The sequence below is a fragment of the Gopherus flavomarginatus genome, chromosome 4, assembly GCF_025201925.1.
Source record: "Gopherus flavomarginatus isolate rGopFla2 chromosome 4, rGopFla2.mat.asm, whole genome shotgun sequence".
Taxonomy (NCBI): domain Eukaryota; kingdom Metazoa; phylum Chordata; order Testudines; family Testudinidae; genus Gopherus; species Gopherus flavomarginatus.
Genome location: NC_066620.1, coordinates 108,155,644 through 108,180,647, shown reverse-complemented (window position 1 = coordinate 108,180,647; position 25,004 = coordinate 108,155,644). Strand labels below are relative to the sequence as shown.

At 42.6% G+C, this 25,004-nt stretch overlaps 1 protein-coding gene across 3 annotated transcripts in view; it reads right to left on the bottom strand.

The window, feature by feature from the left end:
* HIVEP2 (HIVEP zinc finger 2) overlaps positions 1 to 25,004 on the bottom strand; it is a 173,533-nt gene that overhangs the window by 58,341 nt on the left and 90,188 nt on the right. For all 3 annotated transcript variants that reach the window (XM_050949378.1, XM_050949379.1, XM_050949381.1), the window contains exon 2: positions 8,041 to 8,138. The gene's annotated coding sequence lies outside the window, so the exon portion shown is untranslated. The remainder of the gene's footprint in view (positions 1 to 8,040; positions 8,139 to 25,004) is intronic.

Genomic DNA, 25,004 nt, shown 5'->3' with positions numbered 1-25,004 from the left:
AAATTAAAGTACACAAATGGTCCAAAGATTATGGTCTTGATTTACTGGTACATCCAAGGACTCCACAGTGCAAATCTGAAGAGAGCATGCAAAGAGGATTTTAAGCCACAGTTCCCTGCCCCCCACAGTCCAATCCTAGAGCCATTAGGCACCCGTCTGGTTTCTGGCATAAATTTGAGCAGCCTGTGGTCTGCTTGAATTTGCAATGGCTGCCAAGGGCATCCAAATGGCCACAACAGCCACGGGGGATCAGCCAAGAGTAAGGGAGCCCCAGCTACACCCTATTCCGCTGCCACACCCCCTAAATTGGTAGTCAGCAGAAGTGCTTGTGTGTGAGCAGTTACAATTGTTCTATGCCACCCACAGAATTCCTTTACTGCAGCCAGATCTGCCATCTTTATTGTTGTTTTGTACAGGAAGAGTGGCACAATGGGAGAAGTGGGGCTTATATCATATGTACTGTAAGACATATTGGTATTGTTATAAAAATTGCAGATGTTGAGAAGTTACTGTGTGCAGCATGAAATTCTGAGATCAGCTAAAGAAACCTGTGCTTCCTACTTAAAAGGAGCTAGTTGGAGTAGTCAAACCACACTGTGTGTGTGATAAGAACCCTAGCAGTTTGTGCAACTGATCATTTCATGTGTGTCATACAGTCTTCCCATCCCCATTAAACCTGACTTCTCTTACAACTGTCTTCAGAGAGGAGTATTCCTTCGAAAAACAAATTGATAACATACAATTATAGGCACACAGCAGAATGCAAATCCTACTGCCACATACACATATTATTTTCCTAAACTCAAATGAAGAAAACACATTTTTGGAGTCGAACATCCTGAGGAGTACTGGCCATGCTTAAGAGTACCAGCAGCCTCAGATTACAAGACTGGGTTCTCCTCTCCAGTGTAAAGCAGGGATAACTCCACTTTAATAAAACCAAGGTAAGTGAGAGGAGAGGGACTCTTCCAGTGGTGAGTTGGAGCCGGTTCCCACTGGTTCGCAGGAACCCGTTGTTAAATTTAGAAGCCCTTTCAGAACCGGTTGTCCCACGTGGGACAACTGGTTCTAAAAGGGCTTTTAAATTTAACAACCCATAAAGCTTCAGCAGCTCCCCGCCCTGCCCCCAGCTCACCTCTGCCTCCTCCCCTGTAAGCTGGAAGCCTCAGAGGGCTGAGAAGGGCGGTTTTGCGCAGGTGAGTGGGAGTGGGAGCGAGGAGGGCTCTGGGGAGGGGTGGCATAGCCCAGCTCCCTGGCCTCAGCCAGGGGCAGTCAGGGGACAGGGAACGGAGTGGATGGGGCAGGGGTCCCGGGAGAGGTGGCGTCAAGGAACGTGGGGGGTTGAATAGGGCAGGAGTCCCGGAGGGTAGGGGGAGCCACGACCCCCTCGTGGGGTGAGGAGAAGGTAACCGGTTGTTAATTTTTTGGCAGCTCATCACTGGATTCTTCCCTATACTCTTCACATACCTGTTGCTATCACACAGCTGCTCTGATGTCATTTACTATTTCCTGTGTAGAACAAACTGCATACCACTTCCCCTATAGAAAAAATACCCTAACTTGTTCTTAATTGACAATGGAAAGAAACACGGTCATATTTTCCACTAGCCAAGCTTGAAACCATTACTGAACTAACCTTCATTAATTTTTCCACAACATTTTGCAGAAATGTCAGGAAACAGCTGCACCAGAAATGATGAACTGTCCTTATCACCGGTGCTTCATTAGATAACTTTACATTATACATTTTTTCTTCTTTTAAAAGTCTAATTCCATTTTTGTTGTTCTTTTGTTTAAGATGCAAATACACAAGTCTTGCTTCAACAGTAAACGACTGTCTGTGTTTAGCAGTGCACACACATTTTATGAATGGCAGAAGAATTTGTATGGTTTGGAGCTGCATATCTCTAGGAAAAGATTGCTTCCTGCAGATTGCTCAGCTGTGTCTTTCTTGGATACAACTCAATGAAGTTCATGACTTAAAATCAAATTACATTTGCCAGTCAAACAGCTGAAATTCACTGTACATGCGTGTGCACGTGCACACACATACATACACACAAAATCTACTGAAAAACATGCTGCTTTTTCTTTCTCTCTTTCCCCTCCCATTTTTATCCCTTTTGCCACCTCCTCTTTATTTGAGTTATACCATGTGTCCCAACCTATCAACCAATGCATTGTACATTTCTGGCAAAAACAAGTGGAACAATACTCCTCATAACTCCAAGTATGCAAACACTGAGAATCTATAAAGCGTCAGTACAAAACTGAGTGCAGCCATCTGGAGATAGCTGCTAACTTGGATCTGAGATTCCTGGCCGGTTCAAACATTTGCAATTTCTGAGCTAGTTGGCAACGTATCAATGGGTCAGGGGAAGAAGTGCCATCATATGGATTTCCCTAGTGTACTGGTTTTGATCCATTTTTAAAAGGTAAGTATGCAAACTTTCTGACAAGCTCTCCATGAGACAGAGCATGGTTCAAAGGATTACTAGATGGCATCAGGAAAGTTATGCAACATTATTGTATGCAAATTCTTTGTTTAAAGTATTAATCCTGTTGAAACACTTGATAATATTTGCCACATTATTGTATGTTACAGCATTCCGATGTAAATGTCACTGGAGGATTTTAAACTGTTATAGTGTATCTCACATACGCCTTGAGGCTGTGGATCTCTGAACCTTCAGATATTTTTACAGGAGATTTAGAGTTTTCTAGCATATACAATCGTGTGTGTGTGTGTGTGTGTGTGTGTGTGTGTGTGTGTGTGTGTGTGTGTGTGTGTGTGTGTGTGTGTGTGTGTGTGTGTGTGTGTGTGTGTGAGAGAGAGAGAGAGAGAGAGAGAATAGGTACATATGTGTAGTAAGGGTTCTGTAAAATTAATCCTATCAGGTCTGTCTAATGTTTAGTAACCTTGTTAATCCTGTTAGGAATAACATAAAAAATATTTGTTTTTTGCAGCAATGATAACTGGAGGTAAGAGAACATTAGCTACCACTAGAGAGAGAGCAATTTATCTATCTAGTATAAATGAAGAATAGCTCATATTGGCTACTACAAAATGTATTTTTCTTTGTTCCTTTTTTTAGTTTCACTTAATCCCTTTTTATAGAAGTGTGCATTAGAGAATATGATTCAGAGACAGCTCTATTCACAAAGAGCCAGACACCGGTGCTCTTACTCATTGCTGAGTAGCTCTATGAGTATTTTCACTGACTTCAGCACGTGCAAAGTTATCAGAATGTGGCCCAGAATTTCTAAGCTAGGAAAACTAACTAGTTAATTAGTACAATGAAGGCTACAAAAAACAAACAAACCCCACCCCAACAAAATTTACCACATTTGTTTGTATGGCAGTATTTGTAGTATTGTTTTCTAACTCTAAGTATATGAAATACTGCCCCAAAAATCCAGTTTTCTAAAGCACTCAATTTCATAATACAGTATTGAATTTCTTCTCCAGAATAGCCTTATCTGTCTCTGTTCTAATTTGAAAGCAGCAGGTCATAGTGCCAAAGGATTTCAGGGGCTACATGCATCTAATATACAAAATGTTAATGCACTGCCATCTATCACTCAGCTGTCCACTACCATACAATAAAAGTAGCAAATACATAAATTTTATATTGCTAGAGATGAAGCTAACTCATTAGGTATCATTAAATAAGTCTGGATATTTTTGTCATTGGCTGAAACATAATAAGTCCATGAAGAAAAATTACAGTAAAATACACAGTCATGTATCTTGTTGCAATTACAACACTGATATTGTTTCTTACAATCATAATGAAATAGCTTCACATACATTAAACATATGAAAGGTACATACATTTTCTTTCAGATCTTTCACCTAACTTAGTTCCTGTGCAGACTGCTGTATTGACAGTCCTAGAAAACGGTGTCCTCTATTTATTCACAGAACAGGCGTAGCACAGGATGTGACAGAACAAGCTTCCCCATACTGCCCTGCCAGTATGCCTCACAGCCAATCTGGAGTATGAGAGGATAATTCAGTCTCTGTGCCCATTCAGTACTTGGCCTCCCTGTTGAGACTGACAACTTGTGTCAACTGTCGTGCCAAAGAACAGTTCAGTCACATGAGGAAAGGGTAAGTCATTTTATTCCATGGGAATGCTCAGTCTACAGACAACTCTCCCATTTACCTCACAGTTCCCCCTCCTCCTCATGTTTCAGAGTGCCATTCCCCTATCCTAGATATTCAGGAGGCCAGCAAGTAGATCCATTGTTCCATTAACTCATTCAGTGGTTTTCTGGGGAAAGAGGAGGAAATCTGCATGTCCCCGTTTTACAGTAATAATAGGACTGGAAAACATCAGCTGCTACCACTTCTATGCCCCAAGTTCCAATTCACTCAACTTGGTCTAATGCCAATATGGGGAGAACGAAGCCCAGACCTGCTGTAACCCACAGACCCACCAGAACAAATGGCAATGGGCAGTCTTGCCCAGGACCAGGACCAGAACCCAAAGGGGAGACACCTTGATCCCCCGAGGGGCTTCCAGGTTCTGATTTGTTATCACTTTGTCCTTTACACACAATGAGGGCAAAGTATGTGTAAAATGCTTCGGGATCAGAATGACAGCATTTGACACCCACTTTGCATCAGGAAGACTTGATTTAATCATGGTTTTCTACATACAAGTGCATTCTTGTTGGTTGTTATAACCTTAATATACATTCTTCACAATTCAGAGATAGATGTAGGTTTCATTTTTAGAAGGTACACACTATACATTTTTAAACAGTGATTTATTTTGAAAACTTTTCAGATTAGTTTTACAGCTATATCAGAAAATGAATGACTGTTTGGTTATTTCATTTACCAAAGGTAACTGAAGCAGATATTTATGAAGTCATTGGGAGGTGAACTATCTCCAACTCAACAGGTTAATCACTAATATTTGGAGGATTTTCTTGCCAAGCTGTATTAGGAGGAGAACATCAGCAGACATATTGAAATTTTTTTATTTAACTAAAACAACAAATGTTATGTATTCTGGATTTTTTCTTCAACAGCAAACATATAATATTTTAACAAAAAAGCGTATGTCCCTCACTTCTCACATTTATCTCCAGCTTTCTTCTCCTTGTCCAGATCTATTCTGCTCCCAACAATCTTCTGTTCATTGAACTTTTTGAAACTTTTCACTTTTAGAGAGAGGTAAGGGATTGACTCTGTGTACACAAATTTGCAGAGGGACAATAGGGTTGAGGTCTGTTATTTCTCACCTCTGTATATTATTTATTTACTTTAAAACATTTTTGCTGTTAACAAGCATGTTCTCTCCGGAAACACAAATCCACAGTTTGAGAACTGCAAAACTAAGCATTGCTGATGGTATCTTCTAGACTGAGCACTGAGCCCCATTGGGTAGATAGAAAAATTAACCTAAATAATCTATACAGAAGCCTGTGGAACCCCATAAGATTGGGTCCCTAATCCATGAACTATTGGAATTTATTTACAAAACTTTTCTTAAACATTACATGGCTATATTATCTCATATTATAGTATTAGAATTTCTAATCTCTATTCCATGATGAGATATCTTTGAGCTATAATGTAACTTAATTAAAACTATCTTTAGATGGGTTTTTTCCTCAAAAAGCATTTTATCATTAAAAAATTATATTAAAAACCCTTTTTTTTAATTTTTAAAGAATAATAATTGATTTTTATTCACCCTGCTTTGCATTGACTTTGGACAGGTGTAAATGACAAAAGGTGTCAGGCAGCAGAGAATCAGGCCCAGCATCCTCATAAGAATGCTCAGACAGCAAAGAGCACCTGGATCCTCCACATCACACAGCACTAGAGCCTGAGCACTTAATATCACACCAACAGTTCAGTTTCTCCTGGATGGGACGGCCATCACCTTCCAGGGGGCATCTGACGCTGCAGGCTTGGTAGCATTGCATGTACCTGTCCTGAGGGAAGATATGCTTTCTAGCCCCCCTGAGCCAGCACTACAGTCAGACTGCAAGATCTAGCCCTTATATCAGGCAAGGAAGGGTCCAGTTTGTTAACAGGAATCTTTTTATAGTTCACACACCATATTTACTACCCTACAGTTATTAAGTGTTTACTTTACTATCATTAGCACACAGGATAATGCATATTATTCCAGCACCAACAGCATAGCCTTAAATACCTTAACTGAGAGCATCTATTCTAAAATTCAGTCACTCCCAACAGAAAAAGCAAAGTATGCCATTATCAGCAAACTCATTATCAGAGAGAGTTTTCAGCACATGAAGGAGCTACAGCAATAAGGGCCCCAATTCACAGAACTGCCATAAAGTCTCTGGGAAAATTTATGTTACAACCCCATTTCAAGGACCGGCCACGGCCCTCCTGCATGCTAATGTGCAGCTCTCACCCCAAATCACCATTAGCTCTATTTGCCATTCATATTCTGCCCTGTTGGTGCCCTTTCTCTGTGCTACCATAGTGAGTCAGAACACAGCCAGGACTCTCTTCTTCAGAAAGGAGTTCCATTTATTTTGCTTTCGTTTTCATTGTCAGGGCTTTCCCAACTGCTACTGCTCTCCAATCTTTTGGGACACTGGGTGGGGACAACAGAATAGGTAAACACAGCTTGAGTTCTTTTTTTCTAAAGTAATTCCAGAGGCCCTCTGGATGAGATAATGTGTCGTCCTGTGCCCACATCCAGCCTGCTCAACCTACACCCCCCTCCTTCAGCACTGACCCCAGGCTGTGCAAAAAGTTTTCTATTGGTTCTAACAGGAGGGAAGGAGGAAGGGAACAGTGCAAAATGGAGAGATCCACATGCAGAGAGTCTTCTCTATGATCTAGCATGATTGGGGCCCAAACCTCAAGGAAGTTTTGGGAACAGTTCAAGGAATGAGTTCACATAGTTTGTCCTCATTTAAACCCTCCCACTAATGCACAGAATAAAACATACTTTTCTCATAGGTCTAGGATTATTGATACAGTATTGACAACTCTGGCGATTCTGTGTCACAATATTTGATTTTTTTTTTTAAAGACCTATCTCCTGTAGTCATGTTATTACATGACAATCCCAGCTTTCATTATTTTTCAAGTATGTTTCTGGCCCTCATAATTTCAGAGATGAATCCTGAAAATTTGACTAATCTGAACCCTGCAAGCTCAAAACCTGAAAGGGTACATATAAAAACAAACAAACAAACAAACAAACATTTATTGTTGTCAAATCTCATTATTTTAAAGCTAATGTCATGATTTTGGGGGCGGGGGACTGACTCAGACTTGAAAGTTTGGGGATGGCTATACTGATAGGAACATCAGAAAAAAAAAGATTTTCTCATAGTCACAGGCCTATGATAGCAAGGAAAATAATTTTAAATGCATTTTGTAATGGACATGAATTTTTAGACTGAATTAATACATAATCTCCTGAACCACTGACTACCCTGCCTGATGTGATGGGTAACTCTAGAACTGCAGGGGATCACTATGTACAGGACACTTAGCAATAAGAGTTCCTTTACCACAGACAATGTCATAAACAGTGCACTGTAACTGCTCACTGAATTAAAGGGATATAATCAGTTTATAATCTGGTTAATTTAAAAAATGAGTTATAAGTATTTTCAGGTCCTGAGTCTTCCTGCCAATTTTTGTGGTTTTACGATCACATTGTCCTATCTGTTTAAAAAAAATGTTCTCCCTTGACACGGTGTGGAAGAACCACATACCGAGGGGAAAGTAACTGATTGATTATGCCGGAAAAAACTGTGAAAGTGCAGCCAAATGCACTAAGTCAGCTAACTGAGAAAACAGAGTAAGTACTTTTTCTTTAACCTCTTTCAGTTCTAACAATAGTTGGTGTTACTTATAACAAAAGTATGTGAAATATTTAGACAGAACTCAGTGTAATTTGCTAGGATTGTGAGTGAATTCCACATAAACCTTATAAGACTGAAAAGAAATGTTCATCCAGACTGTACAGTCAGGACCATTGCCACAGTTAAATCTAAGTGCGTCCTCTGTTATTTTTCTCTTACCTGGTTGATGATGTCAAAGGTGCAAGTGAATAATGGTTCCAATCAAGGCAATTTGGTTCACTACTCCAGTAAATATGGCTCTTTATGATGGTCTCCACCTATTAAGAAAACAAATTTGGGGGAAAAAAAGGTTTTAAAAACTACGGAAAAGCCAGCCTGCTGTTTTATTTGATAACATAATGGCACTGTGATGTTGGCTGTGTAAATAAATACAACCACCACAATGAGTCAGTCACTGCCATTTTTTACAACATGTAAGAGGTTTTCTCTGTGAGTAACATAGTACAAGCAATTTGTATCTCTGCTGGGGTTTCCAATGTGCACTGGGTTACAATAAACATGGCAAGTTTCTTCAGTGCTGAAGACACTTGATACATAGGGCCAACAGGTACATATATGGATGCATTTTCAAACGCAGGCACCCAAATTTAACCTGCAAAACCTACACAAGCATGCAGTGCATGCACATTCAGTAAGTATACAAGTGCATCACAAGTGCATCTATACTTAAAACTGCCAACATCAGTAGGTGTACCTAGTTTGGAAATTTTGGTGCCCAAAACCAGAAAAACAACAAAAAAAGCACATTTTAAAATAGTTTTTAAAACCCTATTTGGCTGCTGTTGAAACATAAAGTTCTCTCATTTCTGCTGCTTTGCCTTGCAGTCCTGAGCTTTAAAAACAGCTTCATTTTTTAAATTCACATTTTTGCTTTGTATTAACTATCTTCAGAGGAGAAAGCACCAGTGTATGTTGTGAATTTCCATTTCATACCTCAACTCACAGACTTTAAAAGACACACCTTCTTACTCAACAGATCTGCTCACTGTGTGTATTCAGTCACAGATCTGCTGACGTTATTGACAAAAAGAAGTTTTTACTGCTTTCTAGAATTTATTCATGCTTGTGCAGCGGTGAGAGGGTGAACCCGAGTCTATCCCTGAGCACAGCGCTTCAACCCAGTAGTTAACTAAATTCCAGTTGTTGAGTTAAATACTTCCTATTTACTGGGAGCCCCAGTGCATACAGTGAGGTTATTTAGGGTACACTGGCAACTTGCCAGAAGCCTAAGAATTACATCTAATTTGCATACACAATGGAGTGGATTACAACTGCCTTGATTTTTAATACATTGGTGCTGCCTGCTGAGGGGTGGCCAGAGGCTGCTTCATGTTTGGGACACATTTACTCCACAAGATACACTCTGGCCATTCCTGTCTTAGGACCTGCTCCTGCTCCCATATAAGTTGATGGCAAAACTACCACTGAGTTGAAAAGGCTTAAAGGGTTCAATGACATGATTTTCCATGCTGCACCATATGCAGTGTAATACCTAGACATGAGGGGATGGGCTAAGGACAGGATTTCCACTGTTATGAGAATGCAGATGTGGTTTAATAGAAGCACAGTGCCAAAATCCAAAGGATGAAATAGGCCTGGAACCAGTTAGTAATAAAAGACATATGCTTATGTTTTTTGTCTGTAATGTTTGCTATCAGCAACAAAAACAAACAGGCAAATGATAATGTGTTACTAACCAGTAATATAAACAGTGGTCTATGCAGGCATTTGAGCATATAAAAAACCATATGTTCTGGCTCCAGACCCTTACACTTTACAGCATCGAAATAACTTTCTAGGAAATTAATTTGGATATAAAGTCAAGGAGCTACTTTTGAACTTTTGAACTGTCAGGGCCCAGTCTTTATGGGTGAAATCCTGGCAACACTGAAGTCAATGGCAAAACTCTCACTGACTTCAATGAGGCCAAGATTTTACCCGACATTTTTACAGTGTAGAGCAGAAAAAGTTCTAGCAAGTAAAAAAATAAATGACATGGCTCCAGATTACCCCATCCTGCAATAAAACCTGGGTGCCCCTATACACAGCATGTGCTTCCCATAGTAAGATAAGGATAAATTCCAACTTCGCCCTTAGAAACATGGCCATTTCATTCAGTGGAAACAGGGCTCACTGACTTCACTGACGCTTGTAGCACTTGCAGAGAGTTGTTTTTAATTAAAGTTCCCCAGTGTGTTGTAAATATGCTTATTTAATCCACATAGTAAAAACAGTGGGCTTAATTCTCTTTTTCACTAAGTCCCCTGCATATCGCTCTGGCAATAGCAAGGAGACTGAGCCCACGTCCACACTACAGGGTAAAATCGATGTTAATAAAATCGATTTTATAAAGCAGGCTTTATAAAATCGATTTTGCGCGTCCACACTAGGGCTACTTACATCGATGTTGAGCGTCCATGTTCCCTGGCGTCCATCTTTTCCCTGAGCGTTGCACTCTGGGTACCTATCCCACAGTTCCTGCACGGGTCCCTGCCCTTTGGAATTATGGGTTACTAGCCCAGTGCATGATGGGATCAAAGTCCCCGTCCTGGGTGGTTCTGGGTACAGCCCCCCCCCCTTCCTGTAAACGGCACACAGTCAGTTCGCGCTGTTTTTACTGGCTGCAGTGAGGGAAACGCCATTTTGCAGCAAGCATGGATCCAGGTCTGCTCTTGTCCTTGATCGCGAATGCTGTAAATAATTCACGCATTCTCGTTCTATCACTGCTGACCCATGATGCAGAAATGCAAGAGAGAATGCTTGAATGCGGGGACGACAGCGATGACGAACTGGAGAACGAGTTTTCTGACTCCCCGGGCCCCTGCACGTTGGAGCTCCTGACGGTTACGGGTGAGGTTCTACCCGTTCCGCGCCGCTTTTGGGCACGGGAAACAAGCACTGACTGGTGGGACCGCATAGTCCTGCAGGTGTGGGACGATTCGCAGTGGCTGCGGAACTTTCGCATGCGTAAGAGCACTTTCTTTGAACTTTGTGACTCGCTTTCTCCTGTCCTGAAGCGGCATAATACCAGGATGAGAGCAGCCCTCACAGTGGAAAAGCGAGTGGCAATAGCCATATGGAAGCTTGCAACGCCAGACAGCTACCGGTCAGTCGGTAATCAATTTGGAGTGGGCAAATCTACTGTGGGGGCTGCTGTGCTGGAAGTATCCAAAGCAATCATTAAGCTGCTGCTTCGAAAGGTTGTGACTCTGGGAAACGTGCAGGCCATTGTGGATGGCTTTGCTGCAATGGGATTCCCTAACTGTGGGGGGGCCATAGATGGAACCCACATCCCTATTTTGGCACCGGAACACCAGGGTGCCCAGTACATTAACCGCAAGGGGTACTTTTCGATGGTTCTGCAAGCCCTGGTGGATCACAAGGGACGTTTCACCAACATCCACGTGGGATGGCCAGGAAGGGTTCACGACGCACGTGTCTTCAGGAGCACTACACTGTTTAAACGGCTGCAGCAAGGGACCTACTTCCCTGATCAGAGAATAACAGTTGGAGATGTCCAAATGCCTATTGTTATCCTTGGGGACCCAGCCTACCCCTTGATGCCCTGGCTAATGAAGCCATACACAGGCAGCCTTGACAGTGCTCAGGAGTTGTTTAATTACAGGCTGAGCAAGTGCAGAATGGTGGTAGAATGTGCATTTGGCAGGCTTAAGGCGAGATGGCGAACGCTTCTTACTCGCTCAGATCTTAGCCAAACCAATATCCCCTTTGTCATTGCTGCTTGCTGTGTGCTCCACAATCTCTGTGAGAGCAAAGGGGAGGCCTTTATAGCGGGGTGGGAGACTGAGGTAAACCACCTGGCCGCTGATTATGCGCAGCCGGACACCAGGGCAATTAGAAGATCTCACCAGGATGCTGTGCGCATCAGAGAAGCACTGAAAAGTAGCTTCCTCATGGGCCAGGGTACAGTTTGAATGCTGATTTTCCTTTCAATTGATTGCTGCCCTCCCCGTCTATGCGGTGTTGCTGCTGCAAGATACTTTGCCTGCAGCATTCCTCAATTGCTTGCTTAGGTTACTTGCAAGAGCTGTCCATTGGAAAACATATACTTCTGTATTTCCCATTTATTACCTACCTCCACCATTAGCTGCTTCCGTCTGCTGCTAGGCACAGTACCTGCAACCTTCCTTAACTGCTTTTTTATTGAAAATAAAGTTACTACTATTTGTTACAAGAATTGTGTTCTTTATTTAAAATCAGACCCTTTCATCAATCAAGCATAATGTTTGTTGTTACAATACTGTGCATGAAATTTCATAACTCATTGTTCTATGGGGGACGGAGCGAGGGAGGTTTGGAGGAAGGGGGAGGGAGGTTTGAAAGAAGAAAGTGCATCAGAGAAGACAGAACAAGAATTCTCATGGACCAGGTTACGGTATGGCTGCTTTCTTTGTTTTCCCTGTATTGCCCATATCCCCAATTGTCAAATCCTGATGCTGATAACTAGCTTCCGTGCAGCTTTCCAAAGCTGCTTGCTTTAGTTCATTACCAATCTACAGTCACACTGACTTAATAGCATGACCTGAGAGTAAAAAATAGGCAAAGGTGCCATGGTAGAAGTTTGGATCATTAGAGGAGGGAAAAAACAGGACACAAAGGGCTTTTCAATCTAATGAAAGCCTTCTGGTTGGAGTGTCCGCAGCGGTGGAAGGGGCTGGTGCAGAGAGCCTTCCCCCACGCGTTCTTACACGCCTGGTTCTGGAAGGTGTGGGACAGGGTGAGTACTGAGGGAGGTTATACACGGGCTGTAGGGGCATTCTGAAACCACGGAGCTCTTGCAGCATATCGCGGAGGATGTCAGTCTGATCACGAAGAAGATCCAGAGTTGCTGCTCGCCAGCGCTGATCTTCCTGCCACCTGACATCATTTTTGGCGTCCCTCCTGTCTTCGCGTTGGTCCCTCCTGTCTTCGCGTTGGTCCCTCCTGTCTTCGCGTTCACTGGCAGCCTCCCTGTACTTTGCGACCAATTGCTTCCATTCTCCCTGCTGAGCTCTCTCTGTACGGGTTACTGCCATAATTTCGGTGAACATGTCCTCACGCGTCCTCCTTTTCCTCAGTCTTCTTATGATACCCCCCCCACGTAGATGAGAAGCGAGAGGGAGGCTGGAGAAATGTGCAGCTGTGTGTGGGGGGGTGGGGTTTGGAAAGAGTGATAAAAGAATCATAAGAGACACATTTCACACAACCATGCATACAGTCTCTCCCCTCACTGACCTGTGCCTGTTACCGAACCTTGAACATTTTACTTTACCAAAAGGTCACCTTAGGATTCCTTTAATACTTATTGCTTGTGGCTGAGGACAGAGAGTTCTGCTCAGACGCAGGTCAGGGGAGCACACAGACCATGTCCGGAGAAAATGGTAAGTTAATAATGGCTAGTAATCCCTGTAGTAGATTGTACTGGTAATCAAGCTACTCTCCTTCCCTGGTTTGCTCTCGCGTTCCCCGAACCACCCAGCAAACCGCAGGCAAGGAGCCCTGCTTGTTCGGGGAACGCGAGAGCAAAGCAGGGAAGAAGAGTAGCTTCCCGCGGTTTGCTCTCGCGTTCCCCGAACCACCCAGCAAACCGCAGGCAAGGAGCCCTGCTTGTTCGGGGAACGCGAGAGCAAAGCAGGGAAGAAGAGTAGCTTCCCGCGGTTTGCTCTCGCGTTCCCCGAACCACCCAGCAAACCGCAGGCAAGGAGCCCTGCTTGTTCGGGGAACGCGAGAGCAAAGCAGGGAAGAAGAGTAGCTTCCCGCGGTTTGCTCTCGCGTTCCCCGAACCACCCAGCAAACCGCAGGCAAGGAGCCCTGCTTGTTCGGGGAACGCGAGAGCAAAGCAGGGAAGAAGAGTAGCTTCCCGCGGTTTGCTCTCGCGTTCCCCGAACCACCCAGCAAACCGCAGGCAAGGAGCCCTGCTTGTTCGGGGAACGCGAGAGCAAAGCAGGGAAGAAGAGTAGCTTCCCGCGGTTTGCTCTCGCGGTCCCCGAACAAGCAGGATGAATCCGCCCTGTAACAATGGAGACTTTTCTAAAAACCACCTCATGGGTCACTGTTTTAGGAAAGGTTTTTAATCTACTTGGTCAGTGACTCTAAGTACAGGTAGTGATTTGAAGCACCCAGTAAAAAAGGCTTACATTAAACTGAAGCTTTTAGTAAAAAAAATTACACTCACCAGAGGATGGTCCCTCAGCTTCATTTTCTGGAGTACTGCCTTGAGATGGCTGGCAGGGAACCTCAGTAAGGGTGAGGAAAAGATCCTGGCTGTTTGGGGGGATAAAATGCTCTGTGCTCTCTGCTGGAGCCTCCTCCTCTTGTTCCTCATCATACTGATCATCGCCATCAAATAAATCTTCCGTAGTTGCAGGAATCACAACGCCCACCTCTGAATCAACAGACAAGGGGGGGTTCGTCGTTGCGCTGTTCCCCAATATTGCGTTAAGCTCGTCGTAGAACCGGCATGTTTTGGGGGCAGAGCCTGACCTGCCCTTTGCTGCTTTGGTCTTCTGATACGCCTGTCTGAGCTCTTTCACTTTCACTCGGCACTGTAACGAGTCCCTGGTATGTCCCCTCTCCCGCATGGCATTAGAAATTTTTTCAAAGGTTTTCTCATTTCGTCTGCTCAAGCGCAGTTCTGAAAGCACTGACTCTTCTCCCCATACAGCTATCAGATCGAGTAACTCCTGTGTGCTCCATGCTGGAGCTCTTTTCCTATTTTCAGGAGACTGCATTCTTCTCTCTGCTGCTGAGAGCTCCACGCTGTGCAAGCAGGAAATGGAATTTCAAACTTCCCGGGGCTTTTCCTGTTTACCTGGCCAGCAGAAGAGTACCTTTACCTGTGTAGAGCGGCCACTAGAGCACTGTGGGATACGTCCCGGAGGCCATTAACTTCGATGGCCGTCCACACTATCATAAAATCGATTTTAAAAAATCGATTTTGGGGTTACTCCTCTCGTTTTGATGGAGTTCCAAAATCGATTTTAGGGACCCTTAAAATCGATTTTATGCACTCTGTAGTGTGGACGGTTACAGCTTTAAATCGATTTAGAGCTCTTAAAATCGATTTAAAGCTCTAGTCTGGACCTGGCCTGAGTGTAAATAAGAACAAAGCCTAGTGTGTGAAAGACATTATTCACGATGCAAAACCAAGCCAAACACCACCCTGCTGTCCCCTCTCAATAGCTGCAAAAGGAGTATTAAAGCTGGAATCACTGAGGAACTCTATATTCTCTATTACTGATTTCAAATTTGCCTTTTAACATATGGGAGCCAAACTCTTCTTTCACATACACCAGTGGACGCAATGCAATTACACTGACATAACTCAGAGGAGAATTTAGGGTCTGATCTAAATGCCAAAGGCTCCCATTGACTTTGGTTAGAGATGGATCAGGTCCTTAATCCATACTTTAGAAAGTTTATTCCCGTACTTCTTACTTAAACAAAAATCTCAATGAATGGAAGTTTTGACTGAAGAAAAATGGCAAGATTTTAGCCCTTCTGAATTTCCTTAATCACATCTTAAAAGAACACTGCAGTTAAAGTATAGAATGTGCTATGAGGAAATAGCCAAGCCATATTGTCGGTAACAATCCCAAACAATGCATGTGTCCAACAGAATTATATTGCCCAATTAAGGCACCACATTGTTGCCATACTAAAAAATAACAACTTTTAATTTGTTTGGATCACTTGAATGACTAAAGATTAAAAAATGTGTGCAATCACCGCTTTTTTTGATAGTATGATTAAATAAGCATGGATGTACCCATCCTTTAAGAACCGCTCACTGGACATGCACAGCAATGCAACAATAATCTGATAATTTGATAATATGTGATCATACCTGCCCAACATTTTCTAATCTACTGCAGTTGTTTGTGAACACATACACATACACTAAGATTAAAAGCAGCAAGAGTCCTGTGGCACCTTATAGACTAACAGACGTATTGGAGCATGAGCTTTCGTGGGTGAATACCCACTTTGTCGGATGCTGGGTGCATACCCACTTTGTCGGATGTATTCACCTACGAAAGCTCATGCTCCAACATGTCTGTTAGTCTATAAGGTGCCACAGGACTTTTTGCTGCTTTTACAGATCCAGACTAACACGGCTACCCCTCTGATACTTGACTAAGATTAAAGACACCTTTTATCTCCTCAGAAGTTAAATACAGTGAGAGAAGCAAAGCATGGCTCACTGCTCGTACTCTTTTTTCAGTTTGAACTTTGTATCTCATAAATTTAGGGATTAGTTTTTACACACAGGCAGAAGTCCACTGGTAATAACTGTTACTGTCTGCTTCTGAAAGACTTTTTTTGTCAGGTTACTTCCCCCACCGCCCTTTGGGAGTTCCACAAACTATTTTATAATTGATAAAGCTGCACCTCGGTGGCAACATAAAAACGTATCAGGAAATTCTGGCATCATAGTCTCAGCTGACCTTAAAGATTAATTCCTTTGATGGATAAACAGGAGCTGGGATTTTGGTATTACCTCTTAAACTCTCTCACTGCACTTGACTTGTCGTTTGACAGTCTTTTGTATCTTCCACCTTGCAAAATATTTTAACGTGAACCTAAAGTTTACTGAAAACAACAAATATTCTGCCATTTATTACTTGAAGGTTTTGGAAAAGTCCAGTAAGTGTATGCAAGTACCTCAAAAGTGCAAAAGGAAACCAAAGCCCTGTCTACATTACGACTGCAATGCTGTTAAGGAAATTTACAATTTGGTTCTCCACAAATTTGGTTGTAAACTTGGATCCAATTTCTAGTGTAAAATAGACCTTCACAGTGTTTCAACTTGCCTAAAGTCTTGAACTGACTGGGTTTGTAACACAGGGAGGGGCTAACTAAGTTTTAACTAATTTCCTTTGCTGTATTTGTACAGTAAATAGCATTTGAAAAAGATTCAATAAGGATTTCCAAACATACGCTGAGTGTTTGGACAAATTTAGACACTATCTTAGTTTAGGCCCAAAATATATCCTGTCATCAAATTGTTTGGTACATGGCTGGACAGTAATTGGTACAGGGCACTAGTAATTGCATATGTCTACTGTTTCTAGTCCAGGGGTTCAAATCCATCTCAGAAAGGAAAACAGTTTCATTTGCCTAATCAGAATCTCACGACTGACATTCCTTTGATCTGGTTGATATTTTTAATGAACATGTGCATTTAAAACAAAAAATTAACAGAAAATGTTTATTTTTTTCAAAATTTTCTGGCTTTTTTGGGGGGAGGGGATGGGGAGCTAAAAACCAAAATCGGGGGGTGGGGGGGTGGGTGCAGCTTTTGAAAACTAAACTCTGAACATTTTGTTTTCACTGTGAATGGCCCATCTTCATTCCCCTGCTGTGTGAGACAGCTCAGGGCCCATACAGTGTCTAAGGGGTGTGGACCCACTCTGCTGTCATCTCTCGCCTACAGAGAATAAACATGGCATCTGCAAAGCATTCTGTGCCTTGCAAGCTCAGATGAGAGAAGAGAGGGTCTACAATTTGTCCAACTGTGATTATATGATTGTGATTATGGTGCATTAAGCTTCAGACACCAAACACACCTCAGTAATTTTTGCAGTTATCACTCTCAAAACAAGATGCAATTAATCAATTATACAATTTGATAGCAGCAGTAACTAAGACTGGAAGCACAAAGTTCTTGACAGCAGAGGAAGGTAAAAGCTATGTCACACTTTCATTTAGCTGCACATGACCAATGGCAGAACATATTTGTGTTTTACATTACACATGATACTCATCCACTGATACTGGCCTATCATCATAGTATACATGGTTGAGGTCAGGAAAAAAAAACAGAAAGGCAACACTAGCACAATGCTGTAATATTGCAAACAACATCGGGAAATATTTAGATCTTTTTTAAAAGCCTACTGGAATTGTAAAAATATTAATGGAAACATTTCTATTAGTCCTTAGGTTCTGTAAAAACCTAATCTTGGGGCCAAATTTTACCTGAGAGTGTCCACTTACATTATATTGCCCTCAATGTCTTGTTTACATTCAGGGTTTGTAAAAAGCTAATTCATTTGATTACATTAAAATCTGCACTGGAACCTTTGTGAGTGAGTCTTTTGTAAAATGTCAAATGCAAATTGCCTGTACACTCTCTTTCTGTCCGCAGTTGCCCACTGTGCCCTTTTCTGGCTGACCAGAACACTACTTTCATGCTACCATAGAGACTAGATTTTTTATTCTAGCGAAGGTCTAAATTAGTAGTGTAAGAGCACATCCTCCTAACTATAGCCCTGTAACCTCAGCACAAATAGAAGTTTAGATGTTGACAACCGGGATTCATGGCCTCACTATCCAGGCTGGAGGCTTAGAGACAAAGTGATGGCTGACATTGTGTCTATATACAAGTGGCGCAACCCATTTATCTTGTTTACGACTGCTAAGAAAATACAGCCATTTGCACAGTCAGCTGGCATAAAAAAGCAAGCACATCTAGCGACCATCTGAAAGTGGGAAGGCAAGCGAACATGGAAAGGTATCAGCAGAGCTCATTTTAGGGCGCCACATAAAGCTGATGCTGTAAATCAGACAGATTTTTTTATTTTTTTTTTTTGCTGTGCCTCCCCCTCCCCTGCAACATCCACCCATCTGGGACAGAAAATGGCTCACAAATGGAAACAGGCAGGTCACCCGTGGGGTGGCGAGAGGCCCCAGCTGGCTTCATCTACCGAGGATCCCACGGCAGGTTACAGCAGACCAGGGTCTCCTCACAGCCCTCCTCACTGTGCAGGCCCGGGCAGAGCAGCAGTGGGGAGAATGTGCAGGGAGTCCCAGCAGTCAGGGACGGGAGAACGGGGAGAGCAGCAGGCTGCTGCGGGGGTAGGGAGGGGCTGAGCAAGGCTGCACTCCCCATCCCCCCATAACCGCCGGGGCTCCCTGTGCCCTGCCCTGCCCTAGCCACCCATCCAGCCGCAGTCTCATGCCCCACTTTGTGCTCCCGATAACTTTGTCCAGGGGGCACACTCCACAGTTTGAAAACCAGTACTGTAAATGATTCAAAACAGAGCAAGTAAAGCCTATCCAGGATACCCTGAGGAGCCTCTACGGTGAAGTGCCTTTTTTTGTGTGCCCTCCTCTGGATAGGGTGATTATCCAGCAATGCCTCATAGCTGATGACATATAAGCTCGGGAGTAGGGAGGAGAGAGGGGAAGGTCACCTGCGCTGTGAAGAAACTAAGGCACTTGTGGCTGCCAACCAAGCAGGCTGCAAGACAGCAGGTGTCTTGTAAACCCATGACAATCACTTGAGTTGTCAAAATGTATCTCACAAGAAAGGGCATCCCTGCAGGTGCGCCCTGTGAGCTTGAGCCCACAGCAGAGAATGGCAGTAGCCCAGTCTCCATCACAAATAAAAGTCAACTTGCCCTGAGACAGTGGCTACCAACCATAGGTGCAGAACCATAGCAGGGAAGTGTGATGCCCAGGAAAAACCAAAATCTGTCAACATGGAAAATCAGAATTCCAAGGACTTAGGCTCTTCCCACAGATATTTAAGATATTTTTCACCATATAATAAAATTAAGACCTTAGTTAGACTGGTGTAATTCCAAAACAGATATCAATGAAGTTACTGTGGCTTTACATCAGCGTAACTAAGATCAGAATCTGAACCTAAGTTTCTGGTTGCAAAGACTGCCTACACAACATGAACCTGTACATGTTGTCTTTTCAAGCCTGCAACCTGACAGATTGAAGCAAAGAGCAGCACATTCATTCTACCAGGGCACTGACTCCATAGAGGGATTATAAAAATGTAAACGCAAACTTTGTTATACGATATCCAGCAAAATGGTTAAATGTCAGTTTAGCGTGTTTCCATTGCAGGGAGAGGCACACAGCCTCTTCCCAATTTACATGTCATTTATGTCGAAGGAAGGTGAAAATAAAACTCTCCCATCCTGATTACAGTCACACTGCACAAGTGTAAATGCACATGCAAAAGGCATGGCAGCAGAGACTGAGGACCTTCCTACTGAGCCATAACCACTCTGCACTGATGTCACTGTTCTCTTGTTATGTGTTCAGTTTAAACGGTAATTTGTTAGGAGCGTGGGTCCACATGCATACATGGCAGGCTGGAGAAGGGATGACTTCAAACTCCGCTTCTAGCCCAGTGGGAGTTGCCAAAGAACCGTGTTTGATTTGTATGCGTGAAGTGCATAGATATTTTCAGCTCCTGAATCACACTTTGGCTCAGCAACTGACTCCAACTTTTGCTTAACCAAACCATTTTGTTAGCAATTTTTCACTTCTTGACTCACGGAACAGAAAATAAGTTGGAAGGGCTATTCAAGAAAAAAAATAAGATTGGCCACAAAAAAAAAAAAACAAGGCCGGGTTTATGTTTTTGGTTTTTAAATAAATTCAAGTGTTAATAAATTACTCAGTCCATCCCAAATTATTTTAGATTTCCTTATTTTATTATCTAAATTTATCATTTCCGTTGATTGCTGCTAATCAATGCTTTCTAATGGCTCAGGTGCTCTGACAGTACAGGAACCAATATTCAAGAAATAAGAATGGCAGCTAGGCCTGAATACAGCTGTTGGAGAGACCTGTTTAAGGGAATGATGGTTACATCTGAGAGATCCCAATTATAGTATGTGCATTTTGCTAAAGAAAAATATGTTTTGGTGTGGTTTTCCCATAAAGTGATGTTGACTTGATCAAGACTCAAACATTACTTGAATTTGGCAATAGTGAGAAAGCAAAATCTCTTTTTAGGATACAAGAAGAACAAAATATAATTGGTGTAGCCTGTATATAATCAATAATCACTGTATCACCTTCTTTCCAGTCTCTAGGGCACAACCCTGCTCCCATGGAAGTCAACAGGAAAACTCTAGGAGAGGTAACCGTAGGACTGTCTGACTAAAGATCCAATCCTGTTTTCCTCATTCAGGCTCCAATTCAACAAAACACTCAAGCATGTGCTTAAGTCCATCTGTAGTCAGCTGCGCCACTATAATCTCTCTAGTGTAGCCACTCGAAGGGAGAGAGAGCTCTCTTGTCGACTTAATTAATCCATCCCAATGAGCAGCAGCACTTATGTCAATTGCGTTGTCCACACCAGTGCTCAGGTTGGTATAATTTATGTCACTTATTCATATCCCTGAGTGACAATATGTTATACTGACATAAGTGGTAGTGTAGACATAGCTACATTTAAGAATGTGCTTAGATCACATTAAAGCTTGAAGTCAACAGAACTTAAGTATGTGTGTAAGTGCTTTTCTGAACAGGGATCCTTTGCTGAAATTTTGCCTGAGGCTCAGATACAACAGGAGATTAGCCTGAGTGAGGAAAGTAGGACTGGGCTCCTAGTCCAACTGTTCCATCAAGAAAAGAATGAGCTAAACTCTACTTTAAAGATGTACATTACTTTTCTTTAAATACTTCTATGGGTTAATTCAGCAAAAACCTATAATAGTCTGCTTCAATTCATCTGGCCTGCAAAAATGACAAATATTCAGGGACTCTACCTTTGCTGAACATACATACACACACAGGGTTGGGCTCTCAAAAAGGCGGAGACACCTAACTGCCACTTTAGGTACCTAAATCCCAGAATCAGGCCCCACTGAGGTTCACAAAACCCCCTCCCAGCTGCTGCCAAACCCTGTAAGTGCCTAAAATCACTCGGCACCTAATTTTTTGCAGTTAATGTTCCCTAGGCACCTATGATCCCGATTTCGAGCATTTGCACTATGTGCTCACACCATGTGTCTAGATGTCTAAGCCTGAAAGAAATGCACGAAGCAGGGGAAGATACGCATTCCTCCACCGAACTCGCCTGTGGGGCCCAATCCGGATCAGTCCTTACAGCCAATTTTACACAAAACAAGAGAGTAAGAGGGAGCATATCCTTCATAACTTTTAGCTCAGGGGTTAGAGTACTCAACTAGGATGTGGAAGACCTCCAGTTCAAGTCTCCCCTCAACCTGAGGGGGAGAAAGGATTTGAACAGGGATCTACCACCTCTCAGATAAGTACCCTAACCATTGTGCTATGGGATAGTCTGATGTGGGATTTCTTCAGTCTCTCATGAAGCTGTTCCACTGTGGAGAAATAATTTAAAAAAAGTCATTGAAGCAGGGGATCCTGGATCTTCCACATGCCAGGTGAGTGCATCAACCACTGGGCTACAGAGACATCAGGCCGCAGACAGAGAGTAAGTATATAAGAATGGCTCTGTAGCCCTTCTTTTGTAAAAGATGTGTAGTTGTGAACCCAAAGCAGAGGGAGGTGCCTCCCCTGCAGCCTGGATGAGGTGCTTGACTCCAGAAGACAGGCAGCGTTTAGCATATACCCTTTTGGTTGGCATTTTCCACTGGCTACCTTAGGCGAGGCTTTTGTGGACCCCATTCTGAGGTGGCTCTCTCTCCCCATTCATTGTATAGAGAGCCTAGGTGCCAAACCCAGGCTCTGTGAATCCCAGGGATTTTCTATGCACCTAAATGTCGGCCTAACTTTCTTTGTGAATCCAGCCCCTACTGCCCAGAGGGTGCCAAAAGCCATCATGGTAGAAGAGGGCAATGAAGAAAAGTGGAGGCAAGAGGCCTCTGGGCAGAAATTCCTGGCCTCTAGTGGGTTCCAGAGATCCAAGCAGATCTTTGTGGATCCACAGATGAAACCCCCAACCTCTTTCACAGAGGGAATGGGGAACCCACTGCCCAGTAGAAGAAATGCTGTGAGTTTCAAGTTAGGAGTTCCAACCATTAATATAATCCATTGCAACTCCCAGGCACGTATAGTTTCCCAGGAGTATTCCTGCATTGCACATTACTGGGAAAGAGAAAGAATACTGCAAACAGCAGGACTGTTAACTTCAGTAGCAATTTATAGTCAATAGGCTAGAAAATTGAGTCCAGCCATGCTATTCCCACCAAAAGATAATGGATGGGGAGCAAATATGGCTTTAATATACCTTTGCATTTCTCAAGGACCAGGCAGTCCTTGGCAATAATCGCAAAAGACTAAGGCTGCCCCATGGCCTCTTTCTCCCAGACACATCCCCTATCACAGGGATCTGGCTGCTTTATGCTGCCAGAGTGGCCCAAAGCATCCAGAGTGGGGGGCAAAGATCTAACCCAGTCTCTTTTTGAGACTACAATCTATTACTGTCCCAAAGGCACATGAGCTGTGTAAAATACAATACAGTATAAATGTTTGCCGAAACTAAACAATTACAGCAAAATGCATGTTACGCAAACATCTTATCTACCAAGATGATACAACAAGCAAAGAAAGCACAAAGGCAACAGCATTGTTAAAAAAGACAAAAACAACAACAACAGAAAAACCATTTAGCGAAGAGCTCCACCACTCTTTCTGCAGCCATTAGGACAGCAATAATACTGCAATGGCCCGCCAGCCTGGAAAATTGGATAAACTGAGACAGAGAAGAGACAATTGAAAGTAAGGAGACAGACTGAAAAAATAAATGAGACAACAGATGGAAAGCAGAAATGCACTGTCCACGGTATAGCTGTAATACTGCTAGTAACAGCCATATTTAAATGAGAGAATAGGATTTTGCTTTAAAACAAAAACGTGCAAGAAAAACTGTTCTATAGAGCAAAAAGAACAGGCGTATTTGTGGCACCTTAGAGACTAACACATTTATTTGAGCATAAGCTTTCGTGGGCTAAAACCCACTTCATCGGATGTATGCAATGGAAAATACAGTATATCTTCCTACCGTATTGTCCACTGCATGCATCCGATGAAATGGGTTTTAGTCCATGAAAGCTTATGCTCAAATAAATTTGTTAATCTCTAAGGTGCCACAAGTACTCCTGTTCTTTTTGCTGATACAGACTAACATGGCTACCGCTGTGATACCTGTTCTATAGAGCTGTCTTCAAAACAGTCTACAGAGCAGTTTTATGACACACTAAGAATAGAAAAAAGATTCCTGGCCACACCAGTCAGCGAAACTATACTCAGTACAACGAAGGGCCAGATTCTAATAACCTTAACTCCTTACTACACAAGTAGTCACATTGACTTCAGAGAGGGCTACATGTGAAACAAAAGTTCGATCAGAGCATTAGAATCTGGTCCCACAGTAGCAGTAGCTATATCTAGTTTTTGCTAGTGAGGTTTCAATCAAAGAACCCAAACTTAAAAGCTCTCCCTACTTCTTCCTAGGTTAACACAGACTACCTAACTTGAGTCTTTTCCTTATTAATATGACTAGTGAGTGAGATTAAAGAGCTATTATTCTGATGGCTCTCAGGGAAAAAAAAGTGCTTCCCATACCGGTACAGGGAACAGCTCTAAAAAGAACAACTATTTTTAATGTGGTTGTTACTAGCATTATTTCAAACACAGTATGGATGGAGCTTCTTTGTCATCCATCTGTTGTCACAATTGTCTGTCTCCTTAACTTTTTTCTTTCATATCTTAAACCAAAAAGGCAGCATTCGGCCAAAACCTGATCAAAAAGTGACTTACTCTAAAAGTAACACTGAGTACAGTACAGCAATTTTTCTAACATCCTTTGCGAATAACATCAAGTTTTGGCCACTATGATGTTACAATTGTGGCTGTGGATTTTTAAAATTCAAATCTGATGTGCTCAATACCTCGCTAAAATGATTTATTGATTTAAGGATTCCAACTGTGAACCTGCCATCAAAGAGACATGCCAATCTGCTCAAGAGGAATGCAGCCATGAAATCACATAACAAGAGGCAAACACTTCTTTAAAAATTGACAGTGAACTTAATGATAGTGTTATGAAAAAAATATGCCAATAAAATTGAACTGGAAGGTGTCACTGGATGAAATATTAACTGACCCCTTGACATGTTTGATTCCATATATACTATTCCTTGGCAACTGGGTTCTCCCTGTGTAATTCACTTCTTTCCTTGATCCAACTGAGTCCAGAGTTATTAACCTTGCAGGCAACCTGGAAAAACCATCTTGCCTTGAAGAAATTTCAGGGAGATTGTGAGTTTGTAGATGAAGGCAATGGAGTCTGAAGGATGAGTTAGGTGGCTTGACAGAATGACTTCATTTCTTGTGGGACAGCCTATTAGTTGGAAAACTTGTAATTTGAAAAATTAATGAAC